At 43.6% G+C, this 23,343-nt stretch overlaps 1 pseudogene; it reads left to right on the forward strand.

Annotated features, from left to right (window-relative positions):
* LOC143389656 (teneurin-4-like) overlaps window positions 1-23,343 on the forward strand; it is a 648,816-nt pseudogene that overhangs the window by 511,993 nt on the left and 113,480 nt on the right.

Consider the following 23,343-nt stretch of genomic DNA (forward strand, 5'->3'; position numbering starts at 1 on the left):
TAGTTGGGAAGATCAGAGCAGGTATGTCCCTTGATGATGGACATAGAACCAGTTCATTTTTCCCCTAATCCTTGACTCTTAGTCCTCAGAGGCCAGATGCTAGATTCTTTCCGTTGCAGTGTAGGACTTCCTCAGGAGCTCCTGGAAGGAGGAAGTGAGTACTGGAAACCCTCTAATCCCCAGCAGCTCTGTGTTGGGTCCCTACCAGGACACATGTCCTCTCTGTCACAAAATGAATAGAATCCCCTTCCTCCCTAGAGCAAAAGGCAGACCTAACAACTTTTTATGGGCCAACGTCCTTTATCAATTCTGTCTTCACTCTGCTACCTTTTGTACTCTCCTCCTGAACTGGAACCACAGAGGTCGATTCTCTAACCCTTCTGCTTTCCCTATGCAGTGATTTGTGGAAGATCAAGGTCTCTTTTGATTTTGGTAGAGCCCTTAATAGACATATCATTGGTTTCAGAAACAGAAAGACATACTTTCAAATTCTTTTCTGAATGTGGAGAAATTGGAATCCTTGAACATTATTGGGAGAAATCTAAAATATTAGAATTACTGTAGAAAACAGTGTGTTGGTTCCTCAAAAAATTAAAAATCTAACTACCATATGATCCAGAAATTTCTCTTCTGGGGATATGCTCAAACAAAATGAAAGCAGGAACTCAAAGAGATAGCGTTCATAGCCTATTATTCACAGTGGCTAAAAGGTGGAAGCAAACCACATGGATGAATTGATAAACCAAATGTAGCACATATAGGGCGATGGAATATTATTAAGCCTTAAAAAGCAAAGAAATTCAGACACACACCGCAACAGTGGTGAACCTCAACAACATATCAAGTGAAATAAATCAATAAACGATAAATACCATATGATATCACTTGCATGAGATACCTGGCGTAGCCAAATTCAGAGACAGAAAGTAGCATGGTGGTTGCCAGGGGCTGAGGGAAAAGAGAAATATGGATTTGTTTAATGAGTACAGAGCTTCTTTTTTATGAGATAAAAAATGTTCTGGAGATGGCTGGTGGTTAGTAGTTGCAGAACAACGTGAATGTCCTTAATTCCACTGAACTGCACGTTTAACAATGATTAAAGTGGTAAGTCTAGTCTTATATTTTGCCACAATTTTAAAAAATGGGGAAAAAATTTATCTTTGGCAGGATTTAGCTATGTGACCTAACATAAATTAGTTACCCCTCCAAGCCCGTTTTCCTCATGTGTTCCTTATTGGGTTATTGAGAGAACTGAATCTGATAGTGTAGATAAAGTACTTAATATAGTGCAGACACAAAGCAGGTGACCCACAATACTAGCCTTCCTTCCCTTTCCCCTTTCCCCTTTTCTGCATCTGCCTCTTGAAACCCCTTGCCTTGGGGCCCCTGCCTTGTAGGGGCTGCTGGCTGGGAGCTGTAGCTTTCTAGCTCACCCACCACAGAGGAGAAGCTGCGCAAAGTCAGCATTTGTAATCTTAAAAACTCAATCAAATGTCACCTTCAGGCAAGCCCCAAGAATTTGGGGGAGATTATGAAATCAAATAGGATTTGGTTGCAAAAATAATTCTTGTTTAAATTAAGGAATTTATTTTAATTTCATGCTCACATAAATAAAATTGCATTATAAAGTAGTAAATAGCAAAAGTTTGTTGTATAGAGTTGTTGAGAACCTCATAGGTGCTGAGCACTATTCTAGGAGGTGAGAATCAGAAATGAACAAAGCAAAATCTTGTCCTCTATTCCTTGCGATTATTATGGACAATGCGGGGGGGGGTGTCACTGGGTGCTATATTGATGCTTGATATGAGGTTATACTTGGTCCATCTCCTAAACCAAAAGGTAGAATTTGTGTCCAAACTTCACAGTTGAGGAAACAGCCTCGAAGAGGTAAATGGTCCGTCACTGAGAGTTGGAGACTCAGCTTTGCTAAAGTACTGCTCTTTACCACAAGAGGCATCTCCATGGGACATGGTGTCCTTCTAGCTGCACATTTGCTGACAGAACCTTCAACCTTGCTGCAAGATGCTTATTTGTGTCCCCTCTCCTCCTCATCACAGTGGACTGCATGTACCCCACGTGTTCAGGCCGCGGTGTCTGCGTGAGAGGCAAGTGCCACTGCTCTGTGGGATGGGGAGGCACCAACTGCGAGACACCCAGGGCCACCTGCTTGGACCAGTGCTCAGGCCATGGGACCTTCCTCCCAGACACCGGGCTTTGCAGCTGTGACCCAAGCTGGACTGGACATGACTGTTCTATTGGTAAATGTGGGAAGAAGGGGCACAGGGTGTGGGTGGAGGGAGGGGCTTCCCACTATGTTATGTTACCCATTCAGTTCTGATCAGTGGTTAACCTCTTCTCTTAGATGGGCAGAAGTTTCAAAAATCACAATTGTTTCTTCCACAGAGGTGAATTTGAGATTCAAAACAGTATTCTTTATCAATATTAGCAATAGTACCTGTAATTCTAGATATGTTTCTTAGAGATCCTTCTCTCACATAGGACTATTTTCCTTGGGCAAGGCTGTAGGAAAGTTCCTAGACAAGAGCCATGGGGAAAGGGGTAAGAGTGGCCCTTGCCCCAGCTGCACACACTTTGGTTTCACCCATTTCCCAGAGTAAAGTCTAAGCTCATGGTGGGTTTTAGGGTTCTCTGTGATCTGGCCCCCACCTGCCTTTGGTCAGATGCTCAACTAGATGGTAAGTTCCATGCGTGCAGCATGAACATACCTGTTCATGACTAAGCCCTGGGACTCAGCACGGGCCTGACCCATTCATCAGAAATACTGATGAATGAATGAATGATTTAAGCCAGGATTAAATGTACTATTGATTGCAGTTTCTGGCTCCCCACAGAATTTATACATGTCAAGTTCAAAGGGTAATGTTGTTGGCATCCTTCTGTTATAAGTGCTGTGATTTATAGACTCTTCCAAAGAGGATTAAGTAAGAACATACATGATTCACTTACCATAGTATTGGTACATAATAAGTTGAGTCCACATCCAATATCACACTTAACCCACATAAAATCCCTGTGAGAAAGGAATCCTCATCCCTATTTAACCAATTTACAAGACACTTTAACCAGTGAATACTTATTGAGCACCTATTTGTGCCCCAGGTACTCTTCTAATCAGAGAGGATAAAGATCCTAGGACATCCCTACCTTCTCAGAGCTTGCATTCTGGGAAGAGTAGAGGGGAGACCACAAACAAACAAAGAAAGAAAAATAAAGTGATAAAGAAGCTCAGGCTCAGAGAATTTTTAAGTAATCCTGCCCCAGGACACTCAGCTAGAGAGTGATAGCATCTCCAACTAGGCTCTTCGCTCTAAATCACCTTCCTCACCACTCCACACTGTTAAAACAATGTGAGGCTTAAATTAGCTCATTATGTTGTGATTAACAGTTCTGGTTGTTATCAGGAAAGATGGCTGAGACCTTTGGCGTTCACACCTTTGGAATACTTTGAATCGCCTTTCCCTATTGAATGGAGAACTGACATTCAGTAACAGTCTAAATTGGACTTTTATCCTTGTTTGCAAAGCTCACATAAAGACATGATTGTGAGCACAGATGTGCAGAGTCTCAGAAATAATTCTTTTTATATAGCTCTGTTTATGGCAATATAATAAATGATCCTCTTAAAACTATGCTGGCTTGTATAGTTCATTATATGGCCACAAAGCTAATTTATGATAGGTCTATAACTGTGACTTGCACCGTTAATCCCTAATGAAATTCCACAGTTTTGGAGGAGGCAGGTATAACTTTGGGTGATATTTTGAAGTATTCTTTAGTTTAGTCCTGTGAAAGGAGATGACAGAACCATTGGAGGGACTCTGAGTAGAACGGTTGAATTATTTGAATTGAATTGTTTCTCAATCCTGAGTACTGCCTTCCCCATAGCTGTAGCTCACGTGAAGGCAGAGAACTCTGTGGGGAGAAGAGGCCCTGAGTCAGACAGACCCAGGTTCAAATCCCAGCCCTACCACTTCATAGTTGTAACTTTGGGCAAGTCACTTTACCCCTCAAAGCTAAAAAATGGAGATAACTATAGTATCTACCTTCCAGGGTCACTGTGACAATTATTCAAGACCATGCAAAGGAGAGTTGAGCATGCTACTCAGCCCATGATGTGGGCTCCATAAATGTTATCTATTTTTATGATCTTGATTAACACAGCCATCAGTGGAAGCACTGGATATTAACAGAAACATTTGATAATATGAAACAAGATAAGACATGCCTTTCAGAAATGCAAATTATAATTTTTCAGTCTCCAATCTTTAACTGACTAAATGGTGTCATGATTGTTGCAAGGCCAGGAATTTAAAGGACAGCTTCAAGTTATTGACCCCCTTCACAGTAGTAGTAAAATTTGGGGTTTTGTTGAGTGACTGATAGCATACACCAAACTACGACACACAGAAGCACACTCCACAACCACACCACCATGGCCATGTGAGGAAGGATGGCAAGTGTGGTATCATCCATGCTGGGAAGCTCCATGACTTACCAAAGGCATGCTGGTGAGTGAGGAAGGGGAGTCCGACCCAGTCCAGGGCTCTAAGTCAAGCCTGCTTCCTGTCACCCAGTTGGAAGGATAATGAGAGCATTTCAAGTGTTCTCCTCTTATCTCAACCACCTAGGCATCACCTACTTTTGGGTCCAACCCTAGTTCTGCCTCTGTGTGGCATTGGCAGGCTTAACTTCTCTTGACTTTAGTTTCCGTATCTGAAAAATGGAGGTAATAGCACCCATCTCAGCAATTATGTGATTGTTAAATTACATCATTTTTGTACACACATAGAACAGTGTCTGCCATGTAATATGCACTTTTATATCTCTTTCTACCTCCAATCCAAGAACACTTTCACCAAGTGGAAGGTATTTTAAAACTAGTGAGTCTTTGCAATGAAGCCAAGCAAGAGCTGCCTTACTGTCTGGATGCAAGGGCAGCCAAGAGACCATCTTTATGTTCAAAGAGGTACTAATGGAGCAGGCTCAGGTCTCATTTCAGAAGACTTGCTCCCCACTCCTTGAGCATCTTCAGTAGGTATCTTACCCTCTCTAACCCTCAGTTTCTTCCCACTTACCTTATAAAACTGTTGTGGGGATTGGGAGAGAAAATACAGGTGAAATGGCTACCCCAGTACCTCACACAGCTCAGACACTGGACAAGCAGAAACTCTATTCATGTTATTTATTCTGTGTGCTGTCTGGCATGCCCAGAACTTTCATCAGTCACTGCACACCAGCAGACATGTACTAAGTCGTCCTCCCAACATCAGGGTCCACTGTGGGTTGGCAAAGCTAGACTCCTGCTGGCCACCACCCACTAGGAAGGAGGACTGTCTCTTCCCTGAGATGAGTGTCTTGCTGCTGTTCAGCACCAGGAACAGGATTTAATGAAGGCAGCTTAAATCAACATGCCCTGTGTTCCACAGCCAGCCTGTAATGAAATGTGAGCTGACAAGTTCCTCAGCACTTTGGTGAGGTTTGTGGAAACAGTGAAGGCAGATTTTATACAGTGTTTACTTGGGTCCCTGGTTCCTGGCAGCCTGGTTTCCAGTCTCATCTCAGAAACTGTTCCTTAAATCCAGCCTGTTAATATGGTCCTCCACCCTGACAGGCAGCATGAGATAATTGTGAACAGATTCCTGTGACACAGAAGATGCTGTATCCCACCCATCAGCCCCAGGGCACCTCTGTCCTTAACTTTGGGCCCTAAGGGAATCTGCTTCCCAAATCGTTTGGGATGATGAGGACAGCAGGGAAGGTGACCCTGCTGTCATGTAGATAGGAAAGGTTGGAGAGGGGAAATGACTTGCCCAAAATGATTGGCTTACAGCTGCAGAGTTGAATCCAGGGCAGACCTTTGTCTCAATCCTCAGCTCTTACCTCAAACCCTTTCCATCCAAGGAGGCTTCCTTGTCAGTAATCACCTCTTCTTCCTGATAAGCCACAGGATGGAGTGCTAATTAAAGAGCCACCTATTTCTTTGTGCTCACCACATACCAGCCCTGAACTATGTGTTTTACAATCATTATCCTGGTTAAGGTTTCTAAGAGCCCTGTGAAGGTAATGTCACTAGCATTCTCATTTTCTAGATGAAGAAACTTGAAGCTCAAAAGTGGTGTTACTTTCCAGCACCTACCCCACCTTGTTAGTAAGTGGCAGAGTCCAGATTCAAACCAGATGTGGCTCCAAGGTCTTTCCTAAGTGTGTTAATCAGCTTTCTGTCACTGTGACAAAATACCTGAGATAATCAAAAAGAGGAAAGATTTGTTTGGTCTCATAGTTTTATTGATTCCAGTCCATGGCCAGTTAGTCCCATCACATTGGGCCTTGTAGCATGGCAATATGTCATGGTGGGAGCACATGGTAGAGAAAACTGCTCACCTTATGGTGGCCATGAAATGAAAGAGAAAAAAAGAGGAATGGCTGGGATCCCAATACAATTTCAAGGGCATGCATCCAATGACCTAACTGTCTTCCACTAGGCCCCACCTCCTACAGGGTCAGATGTTCCCAGTAATGCCAAGGGCTGGGGATCCAACCTTCAACCCATGGCCTTTGGGAGACATTCAAGACCCAGACTGCAGTGCTGACACCACGGTGATCTGAGCAGTCGGGTCCCTCTAGAACTGAGCTGTGAGCTCCATGAGGTCAGAGTCTGTCCACATCCTGAGCACAGGGCCAAACATGCATTAGATTCTCAGTGACTATTGCATGAATGACCCAAGACCTAACCAGTGAACGGGCAAAAAGAGGAAAGAGAGCCCACTGGGAACACAGAAAAGGGAGGTGTTGCAATTGAAACTCTGCCTGGGAAGATTCAGCACACCACTAGACAGACAGCCGTCCTCTCTCAGGACCTCCTCCCCCACACGGAGAACCCTTCCTTGCCACCCCACACAATCTTCAGGAAAACCAAGCCTCTGGCTCCTTCTCTGCCACTTTCCAAACCTCACTTCTATTAGTCTCAATCGCAGTGCCAGCCAGCCAGAGCTCCTCCTGAACTAGCACCACACCACTGCCCCTCCTTCACCCCAGGGAGCAGCCTGCTGGGCTGGATGCATCATCAGCCTGTGCTTCAAGGCACAGCTCAGCAGCTTTTGGCTCCACCTACCCCAAGGGCGATGGTTGGCCATTCTTCCCGTTGGCAGAGAGCTGCCTTAGAAAGGGAGGAAATTTAACCTCTTTGAGATGGTCCTTAGAATTGGAAAAGCCTACCTGTCCTTCAGAACCTAATGGCTTCATAAGAAGGTTGCAGGCTCTGTGACATTCTCCAGGGTACCATTTGAAAGGCCAGTCCTTAAACTTATCATTTGCTCCTCCATAGGATAATTTTTGGGGGGGTCTTTATTCCCACCCTCTCCCATTGCCTCTGTTCTCAGCTTCATAAATTCATTCCTAATTTCCACTGCTCTGAGTCTTGTCTCCCATAAATGGCTTTTATTTGAAAGGAGCCTCTCACTACATTTTATTCCTTTGGGTTGCTGGTGCACAGAAGCAGCACATGGCAGAGAGCCTGCCTGTAAAATGCTCTTGCTGGTGGTTTATGATTCTTATCATTTCATTGCACTTGAGCTTCATGGAATAACAGGTGGAGATGTTTTAGAGATACAGTGGCATTGGTTTGGAGGTAGCATGTGCCCTCAGTAAGAATCGCATGAGATTTGGAGTAGGACCAGGCTAGATTGTCAAGACTCGGCTGATCCGTGGAGTATAGCTAATGATACCTGCCTTGCAGGGCTGTTTTCCAAATTAGCTTTAATATGTATGCATAAAATGCTTAGCATGGTGGCTGGCATTCAGTAAGCACTTACTAAATGAAGTATGAGTGTATATATTTTTCAGAATGCATGATTAGGTCTAAATTAGCCAAACAGTGTGAGATTCTAACAAATTTGAGTTTGAGGGCAGTTTACAGTGTGAAAGTTCAGAGCCAGAGGCCTGGATCTGAGTCAATGTTAAAACAATTTGTTTTCTCTTTCAGAGGCTCAGTGTCCTTGTTGCTTCTGAGTCTTTCTACCATCCCCTTCCCCCAGCCCCCAACACTGGTCCTTGACTCTAGACCAAGAGTCATTAATATGCTGACACATTTACCCCAAACAACTAGGTCAGTGGCCCACAGCACAAGGGCCACACTGTATTAGCAGCAGCCTTCTCTCAGGACAGTGAGTTTCCTGAGCTCAGTGCCAGCAGAGTTCAGCCCCCTCAGAGAGAGACCTGGAGTAGTTCCAGACGTGCACATACCCCCACAGCTATGCACATTTGTTTCACACAATCACTGAGCCTTTCTGGCCTCCTCTAGGTGCTGAGCACTGTTCAAGGCACCAAGGATCAGAGAGCCCCACAGTCTGTTCACGAAGTGGAATGCCCAAGCTCGAAGCCTGGTGTGCATACAGTAGTGATTAGGAGCCTAGGAGAGGAGTCTGGGGAGGTCCTCACTAAGGAGACATGGGAGCCACATTGTGAAAGGGAACTGAAGGGATGCTTGTTGGTGGCAAGGAGGGCAAGGCATTGCAGGCTGAGGGGTAGCATGTGCAGAAGCAAGAGAGCCCTGTGAGCATGCCATCTGTTGATAAAGACATATCTTATCTGACTAGAAAGTAGGAGCCCTGAGTCAGTAGTAGAAAATCAGGTCAGAATATATGCAATGCAAATCACGGAGCCCACCCAAATTCCTTAATAAATAAAACTCTTAAATTCACAGCTTTTTCAGTGAACATTGACTATTTCCCTCCCAGATTCTACATCAGGACTCTCTCTTTGGCTCTTTCAGCTCAACCTCTGGTGTAGGCTCTACCTTAACTTAGGGAGACATTCCAGAATTCAAACTCATATCCTCTGAGTTTTCAGTTCCATCTCTATTATTCTCTTTCTCTACCAAAAAGAAAAGTGAAACCTCAAAGCATAAATGATAACAATAATGATTAGATGGATGGGGATCTGAACAGCTGTGTTATTAAATTAATTCACAATTGACAGCAAAATGAACCAAATGCTTAAAAAATAAATAAATAAACTGAAAGTAGCAGCAGGGTTAAAAAAAAATTAAAGCTCTAAACATAGCCGTTGAATTAATGCTAACTTTTGAGAATGGTAATTCAATTTTATTTACAAGGCAAAATATAATTACATTTAAATTTGAGGAAACAGAATTTAATTCTTATTAATGACAGAAAGACTGAGTGAGATGCTTTAATGCCAGAGAAATTGTCTTATGTTCATGGATGGGAGAGAAAATTAGATTCAGCGTTGAGCATTCTCCCCTGTTACAAATCTCATTTGTGTAGCCGGAATTGTTCCATCTCTGAGAAGCACCACGTTCTCAGCCCAGAAAGCACAGCACCGACATCCAATTAAACATCAAAAGGAAACGATCAGGCTGGGCTATTTCTGTATAGGTATGGTACAGGACAGGAATCTCAAGGTTAGAATTTCACCCGAGAAATAATATCCAGTGAGACTTGACATTTCCTGTGCCCCTTCCCAGCAGCAAGTGACAGCCTAAAAACCAAAGTTCAGAATAATAAATATCTGAGACATTAACGCTGCCACAGTGAGGGAAGGGGAGTGCTGGAGGGAAGCAGGAAGAGCTCTCCAGTTTTTTGGAAAGTAGCGTAGACGTTTAGACACAATGAGATGGTCAGTTCCTAGCATTTAATCAAACACTGGAAAATTGGGCCCAGACAGGCATACTGCTAAGTACTGCCAGAGTTAAAGGTTGATAAACCAGGAGTTGGCAGCTTTTTAATTTAGTGGAATTTCCCCCGACAGCCCTGGAACATTTTCTATCAGAATTGGAGCTCTTCAGTATGTAAATATAAGTCCTCCTGAAATTGGGCTTCAGAATCAGGTCTCTGTTTGGATGTCCAAGCTGATACTTATATTCTCTTTCTCTCTACTTGTCTTCTGAATCAAACTACTGTTATGATAACTTGTAATTTTAAAAAATAACTGTTCCTTGAAAGGAAATTTTACATTGTACAGAACTCCTTCATATATATGCATCAGAATTTATTCAGACAACAAATACATAAGCCTCTGACATGGCAGGGAGTGTTGTTCCCAAGAAATCAGGATCTAGAGAATTTGGGTGACTTTCCCAAAAACACTTTGGGGAATCAAAAGTTCAAATCCAGGCTTCTCTGGGTTCATAGTATATTCCCTGCACAACTCTGTCACTGGCTGCTACCAAGGTTCACACTGAACCTGGCAGTGAATTAGGTATCAGGTGTACCGGGTACCACTTCATATAGTAACACTGCCAGGAATCATGCAAATGGAATCATGACCCTGTGCTTCATAGTACTCCCGGAGTTCAGGAAACAGACTAGTTACTTTTAATTGGGGTGATCCAGGTGGCTTCTTGGAGGACATGGGACTTCAGATGGGTGTTGGAGGTTGGCTATGAGTAGGCACAGATAGAGGGAGGAAGCAAGCACTTTTCAGCAAAGACTTGCAACATGTACAGAGCTGAGACAGATTAAGCGCATCTCCTGGGAATTTTTAGTAGTGCAATGTGGCTTATCTTAGCATATCTATGGCAGTAGTGAGGGGGGAAGAGGTAAAGAAGGCTAACAAGTATCAGAACCTGAATGATATAAAAGAGTTTAGGTTTATCTGTCATTGTAAACCTCCAAGAAGTTTTAAGTGGAGGTCCAACTTGGCAATTTGGTCTTAGAAAGTTTACTCTAATATCAGCATGCAGTTCAGATGCCTGGAGACATCCTGGTGCAAGTGTCCAGGAAAGAGTTAGATAGATGAGCTCATAGCTGGGTGGAGAAATGGGCCTTTTACCAAAGGATATCAGGTCAGAGATCTTTTGGAAGAGGACATTGTCTACCTTCATTTCACCTATTTGGACCCTTTTAGTGAGTTGGGTTCCACCTATGGCCAAGGATGCACATCCCAGTCATGTTCTTTGGCTCCTTTGCTCACCAGGCCTTTCCTGGCTTATTATCCTGCAGAGTCATACCCTGTTTGGAGGCCTCCTCCCAAATAGGTTTGAACTCCTCTAATCAGGAAGCCTGATACCCTCCAATTAAGATGAATAACAGGTTTACTGCTTCTTATGATAGGTACTTTGTAAAGGCTTAAAATTCTAGTCCTGGAGGAATAGGTGTGGAGACCTGCTCTGCACCAGCACACTGGAATTCACTTTTCTGCCTGGTTTGAAAGCTCTCTAAGCTCCTTGAATGAGGTAAAAGGCCATGTGCTTCCCAAGGCTCATTAGCTTTGTGCCATCTCCATCTGCAGAACAGAGCCATGACTTGGAGCAGCGCTGGCTCTCGGGTGATAGGAGGGGAAGTTGAAAAGCAAAAGAGAGTGGCTTGGGTTTGGCCTCAATGTCTAGAGGACACTAATTACAGTAAGGAAGTCAGACTCAGGCTGCTTTTTTGCACCTTCTTCCTTGTCTTTCTAAAACTGCACTGGGACTAAAAAACTATTGGCCTAAGTTAGTGAAGGAAGGATCTACTTACTCGAGAGAATGCTGGCCTGTTCAAAATACGATCTCCTTTAGGAGAGAAAATTAACATATAATCAGCCTACTGCTCACTGGTGTGGTGACCAGCTTTGTGTTCATTTACATGCATGGGAAGACTTGAGTTCCTTGTGGCTAGGAGTAATTTCATATCATCTCTGCATTCCCAGCCTGCATCTAGGGATATCTGGCACATAGTAGGTGCACACACTCTCGATAGATATGTAGATATATAGAGATATATACACAATAATTCAGACCTTGGAAGTAACACAGACCCGCAGAAGTAACACAGCATTTATCTGTGACCTTGAGAGTCACAGAGGAGCAACTAGAGCCAGCCAGCCATCAGGGCCTCTACTTCTACTGCTGACTACCTCTGTGATAGTGCTGGGGGTTGAACCAAAGGTCTCATGCATGTTAGACAAATGTTCTACCACTCAGCTTTACCCCAGCCCTTTTTATGTTTTATTTATCCTGAGACAGTCTTGCTAAGTTGCCCAGGCTGGTCTCAAACTTGTGATTCTGCCTCAGCCTCCCAAGGAGTTGGTATTACAAGTGTGCACCACTGTGCCAGGTTTCTCAATACACTGAAAAATCAATTTTAAAATTCTAGTAGCTGGGGTACTATTGTCACCATTTTACAGATGACATAGATGAGGCACAAAGGTGGGCAGCATTTGTCTCACGTTGCAGAAGTAGCAGATCAGACTCTTGAATCCAGCTTGCCTGACTCCAAGGCCTCTGCTCTGTGTAAAGTCACAGAACATTGAGTAATCACATGGCATACTCTGCCCCCTATCACTGGAATTTGGGAAAACATAGATACATGTGTGAGCCTCACTGGGGAGTGCAGAGAATAATTTGTGATAGCAGGATCTTGGAGGCAACACAGATAGACTAATAATCCTGAGACAGAATGATCTTCATAGAAGTCTTTGTGAAGGTGAACCCCTTGTGGCTGAAATAAGGCTTCAGGGAGGAGGTGTTATTGTAGCCAGAACTGGAAGCACACTTAGACTTGAACATGTGAAGATGAAGCAGAGGAGGGCCTAGACCATGGAAACTGCACCTGCAGAAGCACAGAGGAGGGGCCAAAAATACATAAATGTCTCTTGTAGCCATTGCCTAGTTGGTCCCCTACAGGACTGTTTTTATAAGGTAGCTATCAAGTTCTTTTTCAAGTACTGACATGTGTGTCACTGTGTGGCATAGAACAAGGCACTTCCTCTTCTGGGTCCTAGTTTTGCTGTCTAACATTGCTCCACCACAAAACCTACTCTTCTAAGTTCTCATCTTTTTTACTCTTGGTCCTATAACCACATAACACAGATCTCCTGACCCATCTCTGATCTTACAGTTAGGCTTCTGATCTTGGCTAAGCCACATCCCATCATGCTCAAGATCTTTAACCTTTCCTGGGCCCTCCCAATGCAGTTCTTCTCATACTCCAAGAGCCCTCACTCTTGGTCCCCAAATGAGCTATTTCAGTGTCTACAGCTATTCACCAGGCCACTGCTCACAGATATTCCTTCCTCCTACCTCACTGAGAACATTGAGAGCATTAGTCAAATACTTTCCTATTATTATGGATGGTTCCCTACACAGCCCATGCCCACATATCTCTCTGCCTGTGTTCCCTTGCCCAGGGGATGAACTGCCCTGTAAGCCTGTCTTGCCAATTATGCTTTGGGTCCAGTGTTTGCCAACTTGTTAAGAGGAATCTCAGTGGAACATCATCCCTTGCTTTCCCCATGTTTTCAAACCCTCCCTTCCCTGGCTCTTTCCAGCATATAAACATGAAATAGTTGCCATATAATAGATGTTTACTCCGTGAAAGATGTATGTGACAGTAGACACATTGCATAACATTTATTTAACCTGTACGTGAGCCTAATATTTGATATCTATATACTGTTTTGCAGATGAGAAAGCTGAGGCACAGAGAGATGAAATAACTTGCTCAGGTCACATGTTGGATAGATGGATGGATGGATGGATGGATGGATGGATGAATGGATGGATGTTTAGTTAAATGGCCTGGTGACTAGATAACCAGTTAGATGATCAGGCAGTTAGGTGGAGGGACAGACAGATGGATAGATAAACAGAGAAACAAAGAAAAGGAGAAGTTCTTAATCCAACAGAGATTCAGTTGGGGTGAGGAAGCAGACTCAGACTCTGATTTTAGAAATTGTGTATTCTAACTGTGGCAATGATCTAATTTACAATTAACAGTCAGGGAACCACTGTCAGATTACATCAGGTTTTACCTCAACCTGATCCCACAATTCACAAAAGAAAAACCTGTATTAGTATAATCACCTTTTATTCTAGCTAAGTACCTTTGAGCATTTCTCCAAGCAGTCTCGTTGACTCCAGTACAGGAGTGCAAGTAGCCTTACAGGACTGCTAAGAAGCAGGAATGAGGTAACGTTTCTGTGCCATCAACAACAGTTCTGCAACATTGTAGAAATTTCATTTCTTTCTTATTTTTGCCTTAAGTGCTAGGTAGATTGACTTGAATTTTAAGACTACCAGGATTTTAGAGAAATCCCTCAAGTGGGCAATAACTCAGATGAACTAGTGATAAAACAGAAAATCCAAGCAGAATTCATCTTAAATTGTCAAACTCACTATTAAAATTTCTTAAGGTCACTCTCCAAATCTCAATTCCTAAGCAAAATAGAAATATTTGACTTATCAAATTTGACTTACAAACAGACTTCCCAAGAGGTCACATGGGGCCCAGACTCTGTTCCCACATCCCCAAGAATTTTAAAAACATCTTCATCTGCATCCATTCCTTGTTCAGCAGAAAGTGTGCAGAACCATGGGTGGGGTCCCTACCACTCCCTATTTGGGGCCATTTTGAGCATCTTTCCAAGTAGAAAAAAATTTTATGGGAAAATTATGTGTAAGTCTCTCCCTTTAGGGGAAAGACACAGCTTCCCCTACCAGCTATTTTAATGAACAGGATTGTAAAATAAGTCCAGACAAATTAAAACATAGCCATGATAGGTCCCAGGCTTCATCTGGGCTTGTATGTGGATTAGAGTTTAATAAGAGAAGCCCGGGGCAGCTTCTCCCTTACGTATACACTTTGGGGCATAATTACCAATAGCCAAATCTTAGATCTTTTCTTTGCCCTCTTCACCTCTTCCTCATATGTTCACCTCCCTCAAGGAAAGACAACAGGTGCAGTTTGGGCATTGGCACAAAGGAAGATGTTTCTGAGGATAAGGACTGAGACCTTTTACAATCACAACTCAGAAGATGAGTGTCTAAGAAGGTTAGGTGCAAAGAAATCTGAGCCTCTATATGAATATATTTGACAAAATAACTTGTGTGCACTATGACAGTGAGTCAAGCCAACAAACATACACTTCTTTCATGGAACTTTTTTTCCCAATTATTTATTCTTTCAACAAACATCTGTAGAAAGCCATGCTGTGCCATGCCTGGTGCTAGTGCTCAGGAAACCAAGATGGATAAAAGCTAGACTCTGCTGTCAGGTGGGATTCTAGTCTAGAAAAAAGATACACAAGTGAGATGGGAAAGAGATTGCTTGGGCAAGGGAAAGTGCTTGGGTTTGACTTCCTACAAGAAAAGAGTTAATGTGTCAGGCATGGTGGCATGCACCTGTAATCCCAGCATCTAAGGAGAATAAGACAGGGGTATCATGAGTTCAAAGCCAGCCTCAGAAACTTAGTAAGGCCCTGAGCAACTCAGTAAGATCCTTTCTCTAAATAAAATACAATAAGGCTGGGGATGTGGCTCAGTGGTCAAGTGCCCTGGTTCAATCCCTGGTATCCCCCCACTCCTACCTCCTCCTGTCGGAGACCTGCTCCAACAGGGGGTCTCAGGAGACGAACGGATGGTGAGGAGTCGGCGAAAGAGGGGTGGAGAAACAACACAGACACCAAAGTGCAGGTGTTGATCCCAATCTTTACTTGTGAACTTGATCATATATACTTTTCATTTTGGCAGGCTCACAGTACTTTGTGGTTACAAAACAGGAATCATTATTCAAAGAAACAAAAAATTACCTAGCTACAATCAGAATAGAAGAATGTATCTTGGCTTATGCATTAGCAAACATTTGTACTTTCAGTTCGTGTTTTGCTTTGAGCTGTTTCTGCTTAGTTAACTTTTAATAATAATTACAAATGTCCCAAACTATTGGCCTATACCTTGACTATTCTTTCTTAACTTACTGACTGGAACCGGTGCCATGGTTATGGCAAGTGGTTGACTTGTTATTAATTTTAATCAAACAAGAGTAAGAGCACAAACCATTGTGCACAGGAACAAGAACAAGTTGCCCAGTACTAAGCACTAATCTGTCTTCTTAACATTAATTTTTCTCCTCTAGATTTTAATTTAATTTCTCAAAAACTTCCTTGACAGGAATACAGGGAGTTTTTCATTAGACATTAACAATTTACACTCCACAGCTGAATCATTGCATTTAGAGCAAACAGATCCATTCTTTAGAAGTAGTTGCATTAATTGGGAAAGTCATGTTTTTTTCCTTCATACTTAATGGTCATATGAGAAGTCACAACTATACTTATTAAAGGAGTACAAAAACAAATTAGTCCATTCCCAGAAACATACTGCGCTCCTCCAGAGGATGGACGCCTTGTGCCATCCACCTCAGTAGGGCCTTGCCATTGCCTGAGTCAGGGGAGGGGCGCAGCATCCTCCCACCCCACCCCCCCAAAAAAAATAAGAAAGAAGGAAGGAAAAAGAAAAGAGCTAATGTGTTCTTGAGTCTAGTTGAGTCATCTTCAAGACCCTGTTATAGTTCAGGCAAGGAATGAGAAATTTAGGACAGTTGGAGATCATCACCTGATTTCAAGAAAAATATCATCCTACACATACAAATGACTTCTACCTAGCTTTTAATAGTCTTGACAATGGTGCCATCCAGGTGACCAGAACAAGAGCTTCATACCCAAATATTGAGGTTACTATTAGAAAAGCAAATATTTGGCTCATCCGGAAGCTGATCCTCTGTTAGGGAGCATGGAGCTCTGCTGATACAGTATGTCTTAGGGCTTCATCAACCAGTCATACATGCAATATAGTTTACATCTTACACATACCTCTTCCTTTAATTATCACCATCCACCCTATAGGAGGGAGATAATTATTACTCTCTCCATTTAAGAAGTGAAGAATTATAGCTCAGAGAGATTAAGTAATTTTTCCAAGAACCCATAGCAGGGAAACTAGGGAGTCAGTCTACCCTACAGCCTGTATACTCCCTACTACCTCCACAGATACCTGCCAGGCCCCAGACCTTCAGCATTCAATCAGAAAGCTTGGATTTTGATCATATGAAAGTCAGCCGGCAATTATCAAATGTTCTTGTATTGGATGTGTTTCCAAAGTCAGAATTCGCATCTGATCTTCAGACTTCAATCTAGTCTACTTATCACTGCTTCTCATTTCCTTTTTTTTATAAAAACGTGTCTGTGAAATTTATTATATTCTGATCACACACCAGGCACTAGGCTAGACTCTTCACTTTGGCTCACATTTGCTCATGTAGTTCGGTAGATTTAGGTCATGTTCATCTGTCATGTCAGACCTAAACTCCTTGAGGTCGTCCTCACTTGTATCCTCAGTGCCAAACAACCCTCTAGAGTGAGCCATGTCATCTCAGTTTACAAAGAAGGAAACATGAGACTTAGGAACTGCAACCCAAATTTCACCAAGGCCCATTTCTATGATGTAAAAGGCATATGAGCTGTCAAAGCACATTCTGTAACATCATCCTGTTTGGATCTCACCAACTACTCTGTGAAGTTACATCTGCTTTAATGTCAAAGCAGAATCTGAGAAGGCAAAAATAGAGCTATTCCTTTATTTCAGGAACAAAAATAATAAATCAAAGTATTTGGGAGAATAAATAACAAATAGGGACTAAACCTGAGGACAGATGATAAAGTAGCAGCATAGGTTTCTGCTTCCATCATGTATCAGTGGGTCTCTTCCACTCAAACTGGCCCCTCTGCAAAGGAGAACCCGAGCGCTCCCAGGCTGTGTTACCATCAGTTAGCACCCAATAAACATCAAGGTCGCCAGTTCAGGCCCCTTCCATTAAAATGTGTAAGAGCTCACAACCCAGCTTGTAAAGGGCTGTTGGAGGGTGCCCAGCCACTGAGCAGCTTTAGCTTCAGGCCAGGAGAGAATGTCTAGTGTCAACTAGCAAGGAAATGGAATGTTTGGATGATCAGACCCACAGTCTCCAGACGCAAAGAGTGAGATCAAGTGTCTGGGAAACTCCGTGTGGAGGATCCCATTTCATCTCATATATATCCAGGGTCTAACTGGATGTAACAAAAAAAGAGGCAGCGAGGCCAGAAGTGGGTGGGAGGAATCTGCTGGAATAAACCAGGAGTTTCCCCTAAAGAAAAGCTTCCCTGGAGGATATAGGATATAGTTGGTTGTTGTTGTTGTTGTTGTTGTTTTTTCCTTATTCTGAGGCTGTTTTCTTATTTGTAGAATGCCTGTCTTGCAATTCTGTGTTGCTTAAGGATGGTCAAAACAAGGAGAACACACAGACACCTACATGACCTTGTAGAATGTCCTTCTCCCATCTGGGTCTTGGTATCCTCACCTCTAAGAAGGATAGCAGCCAAATGTTCTCATAACATCCTCATGATATTTAAGTGAGAAATTGTATGTGAAATATGCTTCTTAAACTGTAAAACATGATCTAAGTGTTAACTAAGCCAAAAATGGCCTTCCCACACATTACCTCATTTGATCCAACACCAAGTCTGTAAAATCTGTGAAGTGCGAATTATTGTCCCCATTTTATAGAAATAGAAGTTGAAGGTTTGATGGATTGCATAACATGCAACTTGCAGATTATTCAGCCAATCGGTGGCAAAGACATGGGTAGACCCCAGATCTGTGGTTTTAATCCATTGCATATATGCCAAATGGTAGAGATAATGGCTATAGGTTATTGGGATGGCTACAGATTATTTGGATAATCTTTGGAATGCCAATATCAGTTTGTGGTTTATTTGGACAAAGACATCCTGGGAGACAGATTGTATCTACTGACCTCTGTATTCGAGTACAAAGTAAAGGCTCTGGCACATAGTAGGCATGTATGGAAGATTAATAGAAGGATAAATAAGTCAGTATGAATTTATTGAGACCTACTATATATCAGGTACCAAGTGCCCTCTGAAATGGGTGCTGTTATCGTCCCTCCCCATTTTATGGAGGAATCAAATGAGGCTAAGAACCATAGAGTAGGAGGTCAGGTAACTGGCTGAACTGAGATTTGGAATTATATCTGATTGCAAGTCTTACTCTCCTTTGTCCACACTACCTTTAGATTAATTAGTAAAGGAATGTTGTAAGGTCTTCCCTCCATATCCACAGGTTCTGTATCCATTCAACCAACTATAGGTTGAAAATATTCCAAAAAATTTTTTCATCTGTACTGAACTGATTTTTCTCATTATTATTCCCTAAGTAATATAATCTGACAACTATTTACATAGCACTTATATTGTATTTGGCATGACAAATAATCTAGAGATGACTTAAAATATACAGGAGGATTATAAAGGTTAAATACACATACTTTGCCATTTTATAAAATGGACTTGAGAATCCATGGATTTGGGTATTCAGGGGTCCTGAAATTAATCCCCCATGGATATTGAGGCTCATGGGGCAGCTATGCCTGTTAGGTAAGACCTGATATCCCACAGGTAAGTCCAGGGCAAGGCCTACCTCTTCTATTCTCAGTCCCCATCAACTCCATATCCCTGCTGCCTAAAAACATGTCCACTTTGGCACCAGCAGCCTGTCCCTCTCCTGGCTTGGTGAATAGAAGTACTGTTTGCTGTTTACTTTCACACCATAAACTACCACTGGGAAAAGTGCTGAGTAAACCCAAGCAAAGCCCAAGTTGTTCTTCTCCCCGGGGCTCTTGGGAAACCTCCAGCCCTGAACCTAGACCCAGCCTCCGAGTCATCAGGAGATCATTGTCCTTCAGTGGTGTGCAGAAAAGGTGGGAGTTTCAGATGGGATCTAGGGAAGCCTGAGGACTGGAGATTGTCATTATTTATCTCTAGGAAAGGCTACAATGTTGTCTACACTTGATCTCAGCCAAGAGGCTGAGAAGTGTTGCCTAAAACATTGTCTGAAAGGAGCTTGAACAACGTCCTAGATGGGCTGCTAGGGGTAGTAACACTTGGCTCCACAGCCCCACCCTGGCATGGTACATTTTCTGGTGGATAGGTCACTTGGGAAAGGTAGACCTTGCTGGACTTTCAGCCAGGTTGAGCAGTGTGTATACAAATTATTTTTCATCCTCATGTGCCTGTCTCTCTGGGCAACAAAACTTAATTAAGACTCTATTCTGTGCCAGGACTTGTGCTCGGTACCAGGGATTGAGGTGATCTGAGGAAGGAGAACCTAGTCCAAGCTTGTTCCTGGTCTGACAATGAGACAGTCACAAAAACAAAGAATTACTCTAATGTGTAATATGGGATGAGAAGGAGCAAGAGAATAACCACAGGTTGACTCCCAGGTGACTTCTTGTCACCTGTGACAGGTGAGCCAAGCCTTGGGGGTAGAATTATATTATGTAACACAGTGAGTAATTGTATCATAGACTCCCACAAAGTTAAAGCCTGGAATCTTAAAAACCATCAGGCAGGTTACCCCCTGAAATAGATGAGGAAACTGATACCCAGACAGAAGTGACCTTCTCAGCAGATTAGTGGCTGAGCAGGATTTCACAAACCTCTTTGAACTCCCAGTCTTCAGGAAACCTTTCTTGAGTTAATCAGCCATTACTGTGATCTTTTGTATTGTGCACCTCACTGAGTGCTCACTGAAGCTTGGCTTGGTCATCAGGGGGCTGACCACAGTATCACACAGCACTTGTTCCCCTGGGCCAGAAGTTGTGGCTCAATAAAGTCAAAGAACCTGCACATAGTCACACAGCTCAGAAGCTCCTGAGCCTTGTATAGAATCCAGTTCTTTGGCTCCAATTCAGAGCTATCTCTGTCCCTCCTCCAGCAGCCTCTCTCTTTTCTCAGCAGATGAGAAATCAGATGTGTAGGAAGTACCTCCATTTTGCTTGCATAAGGACACACCATAAAGAGCATTTTTTTTTAATTTTGCAAACATTTTATCCATTGTCTTCAGGTTAGTAATGAAGGTCGGAGCCTCTGAAATCTAATTTTGTTTTCTTTCCTTTTTCAAAAGCAACTAAAACATTAGCAGTTTCTACACCAGCAGTGTCACTTGGAAGGGAGTATTGAGCAAAGGCACAGATGCCAGTTCACTTAGTTTAAAAGAAATTTAAAGTGTCAGGATTTTCACATGAATGTGAAGACTATTGGGCCGCGAAGCATCCGGGTCTCCATCAGAGCCCTGGCAGAGCGCATCCATGGACACGGTTGCTCAGCCTATTTCCTAAAGAGCACTTACGTTTTGGAAGCCTTCACGACCTCTGCCTGCAAGAAGCATGAAGTCGTTGCTGGCCGGAAGCCCGAGGGGCTTGTGAATCAGGCCCTGTGTGCTCCGCACCACTGCACGGACGGGCCTTTGTGAAGGAACAGGCGGCTCCACTCTGGCCCTCAAGTGCTCCCCATACCCCGCCAGCTGTTTGCTTTGAGTCTAAAAGCCCATTTAGATGGAGCTTGGATTTAGGGGGAGGAAGCAGCAAGCCAAGGACAGAGAATAAACTGCAGGTTTTGGACAACAACCCGGAGTATGCCCATGGGGTGGAGGATCCAGCCTCCCCTCACCCCCACTTCAGTTAGAGTCAGAGCTGCTGTGAAACACGGGCCCCAGAACTCTTCACATGCCCCAGCCAGACCCACAAGCTCTTTACTTGGTGACCGGGACTCCTCCTCACTTTGTTTTCACACATAACCAGTTTTTAATTAAATTTGACTTTTTCTCACATCTGTTCACAAGGCCAGTTCCCCTTGGAAGTGGCAAGCACAAAGGCGGAGACTGGCTGGCAGCAGGAAAAGCAAATAGAGCAGAGCCCTCTGTCCCTCCTGTCCTGGTGGGGAAACAACTCAGGGCAGGCTTCGGCCCAGGGCATTGCTGTGGTCCTGAGGCCATTGTCTATGGAGAGTAATCTCCCAAGCCTCTGGAATCACTCACAGAAGCCTAGTAGGTAACCAAGTGTGATCCTGTCCCCAGCAGTGACTTGCTCAGTAGTTGTTTCTTTCTCTCCTCCTCCCACCTTCTGCCTACAGAGATCTGTGCTGCCGACTGTGGTGGCCATGGCGTCTGCGTGGGGGGCACCTGTCGCTGCGAGGATGGCTGGATGGGGGCAGCGTGTGACCAGCGAGCCTGCCACCCACGCTGTGCCGAGCATGGGACCTGCTGCGACGGCAAGTGCGAGTGCAGTCCCGGGTGGAACGGCGAGCACTGCACCATCGGTACGGCGCCCAGGATTCCTGGTCTGGGTCTGCAGGACACCTTTGTCTGTGGGGTCACTAGCCTGGGTCCCCACTGCATGTGGGAAGGGGTCAAAAGTCCTTTCATCTGATGACATTATGACTGGCTTTTCCTAGATGTCAATTGGATTTAAATTCACAGTGTGGTGTTTTCAACCTTAGTCTTCCCAGTTTATATTTCCAGGTCCCACTTAGCTGGTTAGCACACCTTGCTGTTTAGCCCTTTCCAGGTGAAAGGCTCAGTTTCCTCACCTGTGGGATGGGGAGAAGAATGCAGGTAAAGAGCACCGCACAAGCCTGCACGCAGTGGAGCAGTCCATACACATAGCCATGGATATCAGCTTCACTGTCTCTGAGTCTCCACTCTCGCTGGCCTCGGAGGCTCCCCAACAGGCCTGGAACCCTGGGGAAGCTCTCCACAGGACCCAGGCCACATCTGCATTTCCCCTCTGCTGCCCTCAGCATCCATCCTGTCTGCATCTGTCTCCTTTCTCCTCTCTTGGGGTCTCCTCAGCACCCACCCCCGCTGCAGCAGCACTGTTAGCAGCTTTAAAAACAAGCTCATCTCCCCGTTGCCTTTCCTCTCTCTGCCTTTCCTGCTGGTTTTGTTGATTTTAAACACAGCCAGATGTTTTGCTTGGTTTATTATCCTGGAATGAACACTCACCAAAAGCTCTTTATTGAATCAACTGGTTTGTGTGTGTTTTAACTTTTTCCCCTTCCATTTTTTCAAAAGGAAGGGTCTGTAATCAGATGGTGAGCATGTGGCTTGAGAAAGCAGGATTCCAGGTGCTTCTCCAGCTTGGAGGAGACCTCTTGGGTCTTAGAGAAACTCTTAAGCTTTCAAGGGACAAAGAATTTTAAGCAAAAGGAGCTAACTCTTCTCTTTTAGGGTTTTCTGTTTTGTTTTGTTTTGCCATTCCTTCATACCCTTGGTCCTTGCCCCGATGAAATCACTGAGTTAATAAGTAGCTATGGAACACCTTACACTTATTAATTTAATAATAATGACTTCTAATTTTCAAATATGTACACTGTGTCAAGCATTGTGCTAAAGATTTTAACTGCATTACTTTATACTTCTTATAAAGCGAAGAAGTATGGATTATTTCCTCTGTTTCAGGACCTGAGTCTAAAGGTCATGTATCTTTTAAAGAGTTAGATCAGGAATTTGCAGCTTGATTTCCTCCTCAGCAGCTGTTTGAAATTCTTGCACCACAAAGGCCAGGTTTTCCATGGTAGCATCCAGCGCATGTCCTTCCCAAGGCTGTGCCTTCTTCTTATTTGAGTGCACTGGAGTCCCTCACCTAATCTGCCCCAGCCCTCGCTCCTCCACAGTGGCAGCAGTCTTCCTGCTCTTCCACAGCCAAAGATAGCATG

Source organism: Callospermophilus lateralis, unplaced genomic scaffold (genome assembly GCF_048772815.1).
Source record: "Callospermophilus lateralis isolate mCalLat2 unplaced genomic scaffold, mCalLat2.hap1 Scaffold_169, whole genome shotgun sequence".
Lineage (NCBI taxonomy): Eukaryota > Metazoa > Chordata > Mammalia > Rodentia > Sciuridae > Callospermophilus > Callospermophilus lateralis.